The 4,236-nt window shown below is 39.1% G+C and overlaps 1 pseudogene; it reads left to right on the top strand.

The window, feature by feature from the left end:
* Nucleotides 1-1,264: 1,264 nt before the first annotated feature.
* Nucleotides 1,265-3,897, top strand: LOC138266965 (zinc finger protein 850-like; annotated as a pseudogene).
* The last annotated feature ends 339 nt before the right edge of the window (nucleotides 3,898-4,236 follow it).

Raw genomic sequence — 4,236 nt, 5'->3', positions numbered from 1 at the left:
ATTGTGTTTATTGAAGTGTAATTTATTTTTCTAAATTGGTTTGTGATTTTTATTGTGTTGTGTTTTGCTGCATAAATGCTTTAGACATTGCCTCAAAGTTAAGTCTGACTATATTTGTGCTAAGCTATCAAAGGGTTAAGGACAGTTAATGTAATAACTTTCTGTGGTTCACCCTGATATGGATTGTGGTTGTTTCCTAAGTGGGGCTTCCAAACCCCTAAACCATTAACCCAAATTACACAAACCAACATTTAAATTCAGGTGAAGGTGGTTATTTTCTTTCTTGGTTTCACATAAGATCTTTTACATAGCAAGAAAGCGGGGGAGGGGTATGGATATGTGTTATTCTGGATTATGTCCTCAAAAAGTTGTATTTAATTCTTCATATATTTAGGGTTTTATGCTGCTGCGTGTATATGTCTGGCCTCTGTACTCATAATTTTAGGTGACAAAAGTAATTTACAAATACTATAATCGCAGAATTCCAGCTTAATTACTGAGGTTTGCTGCATGTGGGTAGGTTAATATTTTTTATTTCCTGTGGCTGTATTTCTTTTGCACACAATGAAATGGGTACAGTATTTCAGGATAGCAGTGTTCCCTGCTAATTATTTAGTAGTTTACATGGCCATGTCCTAGTTAGTTCTCTTACTGTCTGTGGTTTATAAGAAGGAAGGCTGTTAGAAGTGTTTTGCTGTTTTTATCTGCATACAGACATTATTTTGCTGATTTGAGACAACTTTAAATTCAACAGATAGTAGACCCATGCTGAATTACTGGAAACATATTAAATATATGGAAGAAGAGTCGAAAATGAATGCAGCCAGTTTTCTAAAACAAAAGCTTCCAACAAGATAAAGAGGAACTTTAGTATGAACAAACCCTGCCCGAGAAAACAGGGAAGAGCAACACTGTTTGTGCAGGTCTCTGAGCTGAGTATGTTCATAACTGAAGACTCACAAAACAATTTACAAAATCTAAGCATGTGAACAACACTAGCTCTCTAAATCAACATACACTAACTTTGCTTCGGAGATTGATAGTAGTTGGTGGCAACTGTGCCCATCTTTATAAAACAATACCATCCATTCCCTGTGTTAGTCCCTTCTCTCTGTTTGTCCCTAGAATTTCATCAAATACAGGTAGAAACCTAAACTGAGAAGCATGTGGCAAGCGATTTTATGACAGTTCAACATTCAGTGTAAACTGATAATCCTCCATCGGAAACTCTATGTGTGCATTTAGTGTGATCATATCTAGAATGTTTCAGTAGGCACAATAACCAATCAGCAAACATAGACATCTCATGTCTGCAAACATAACTAATCCAGAGGCCCTAAGCTACAGAGAAAGGTGAGACAGAAGAAGCCACCTTGTGAAGAGCTATGGTGTCCCTTCACTTCAGGAAAATCACAAAGGTGAGAAACCTACGTGCAGTGACTAGGAGGAAAGGTTTTACTCAGACATCCTACCATCAGACCAGGAGGTGTAGTCAGGCGTAAAATGATCCAGGAGCTGCGACTGTGGGAAGAGCTGTAATCAATCATCCAATTTAACCTCATATCAGTGAAAACACACAGGAGAAAGGAAAAACGAGCGTGGCAAGAGTTTTAATGGGTCATCAAAAGTAGCATCTCGGTGAATATACATTGGATGTAAAACCACACAGGTCCAGTCATTGTGGAAATATCTTTAATTGTTTATCAACTCTATTGGCTCAAGAAAGAGACAAACAGGAGAACAAATCATACAGTTGCAGTGAAGGGGGCAAACAGCTTGTTGAAATGTCAAAACTAAGGACATATCAGCACACACACTAGGGAAAAACATGTAAGTGCAGTTAATGTGGGAAGAACTTTAATCAGCAGTGCAACTCATGGCCCATCACCGTCTCCACACAGAAGATAAACCATACAGGTGCAGTGAATGTGAGAAGAGCTTTAAGCAGTCAGTGCAACTCTTGGCCCATCAGCAAGTAAATACAGGAGAAAAACCATACTGGTGCAGTGAATGTGGCGAGAGTTATAAGGAGTCCTCAAAACTGACATGTCATTGGCGAATACACACCAGAGAAAAACCATACAAGTCCATTGAATGTGGGAATGAGTTTACTGGATCATCAAAACTAAAGATACATCAGCTAACACACACAAGAGAAAAACCATACAGGTGCAGTGAATGTGGGAATGGCTTTACTGAATCATCAAAACTAAAGAGACATCAAAGAATGCACACAGGAGAAAAACCATACAAATGCAGTGAATGTGGCAATGGCTTTACTGAATCATCCAAACTGCAGATACATCAGAGAACACACACAGGAGGAAAACCGTACAAGTGCATTGAATGTGGAAAGAGCTTTACTCAGTCATCAACACTATTGAATCATCAAAAGACACACACTGGAGAAAAACCATACAGATGCATTGAGTGTGGGAAGAGCTTTAGTCATTCATCAAATCTGAAATCTCATCAGCGAATACACACTGGAGAAAAACCATACTGCTGCAATGAATGTGGGAAGAGCTTTAAGGACTCATCAAAATTAAGGGTACATCAGCGAATGCACAAAGGAGAAAAGCCATGTACGTGCAGTGAATGTGGTAAGAACTTCAGTGACCCATCAGCCTTAAGGTCTCATCAGAGAAGACACAACGGAAAAACACCATACAGATGCAGTGACTGTGGGAAGAGCTTTAATAGATCATCAAATCTGAAATCTCATCAGCGAATACACGCAGGAGAAAAACCATACAAATGCGATGAATGTGGGAAGAGCTTTACTTAGCCAATTACACTATTGAATCATCAACGAACACACACTGGAGAAAAACCATATATATGCAGTGAGTGTGGGAAGAGGTTTAATCAGTCATCAAATCTGAAATCTCATCAGCGGATACACACAGGAGAAAAACGATACAAATGCAATGAATGTGGGAAACACTTTACTCAGTCACTGACACTATTGAATCATCAGCGAACACACACTGGCAAAAAAACATATGGATGCAGTGAGTGTGGAAAGAGCTTTAGCCGATCTTCAATTCTGAAATATCATCAGCGAATACACACAGGAGAAAAACCATACTGCTGCAATAAATGCGGGAAGAGCTTTGCTCAGTCAATGACACTATTGAGTCATCAGCGAAAACATACAGGAGAAAAACCGTACAGGTGCAATGAATGTGGAAAGAGCTTCGCACATTCAACAACATTATCGAATCATCAACGAATTCACAGTGGAGAAAAACCATACAGATGTAGTGAGTGTGGGAAGAGCTTTTATCTATTATCAAATCTAAAATCTCATCAGCGAATACACACAGGAGAAAAACCATACAGGTGCAATGAATGTGGGAAGAGCTTTTTTGAATCATCAAAACTAAGGATACATCAGGGAGCACACAACAGAGAAACACCATATAACTGCAGTGAATGTGGCAAGAGCTTCACTAACTCATTAGCTTTAAAATCTCATCAACGGCGACACATTAGAAAAACACAATACGGATGCAGTGAGTGTGGGAAGAGCTTTAATCGATTATCAAATCTGAAATTTCATCAGCGAAAACACACAGGAGAAAAACCGTACACGTGCACTGAATGTGGGAAGAGCTTTACTCAGTCAATGACACTATTGAATCATCATCGAACACACACTGGAGAAAAACCATATAGATGCAGTGAGTGTGGAAAACTCTTTAATCAGTCATCAAATCTGAAATCTCATATGCAAATACACACAGGAGAAAAACCATACATGTGTAGTGAATGTGGGAGGAGCTTTAATCAGTCAACAACACTATTCAATCATCTACGAACTCACACAGGAGAAAAACCCTATAGATGCGGTCAGTGTGAGAAGAGTTTCAATTGATCATCAGTTCTGAAATATCCTCAGCGAATGCACACAGAAAAAACAAAGGTGCAGTGAGTGCAGGAAGATCTTTACTCAGTCAGTGTCACTGTGGACACATCAGCAAACACAGAGGAGACAAACCATACAGGTGCAGTGAATGTGGTAAGAGCTTTCGCAGTCAAGCACACTAGTGACTCATCAGCAAAGCACACAGGAGAAAAGCTATGTAAATGCATTGAATGTGAGAAGAGGTTGAGTTATTTCTCATCCGTAAAGCACTATCAGCTAATCCACAGGGGTCAAAATGCATGCTTATAAAATTAAATAAATGTGAGAAGAACTTTAGTGACTTGTCAGCTTTAAGACATCATTGA

The sequence above is a fragment of the Pleurodeles waltl genome, chromosome 12 (assembly GCF_031143425.1).
Source record: "Pleurodeles waltl isolate 20211129_DDA chromosome 12, aPleWal1.hap1.20221129, whole genome shotgun sequence".
Taxonomy (NCBI): Eukaryota; Metazoa; Chordata; class Amphibia; order Caudata; family Salamandridae; genus Pleurodeles; species Pleurodeles waltl.
The sequence above is the reverse complement of the archived record's forward strand: the minus strand, read 5'-3'. Positions and strand labels throughout refer to the sequence as shown.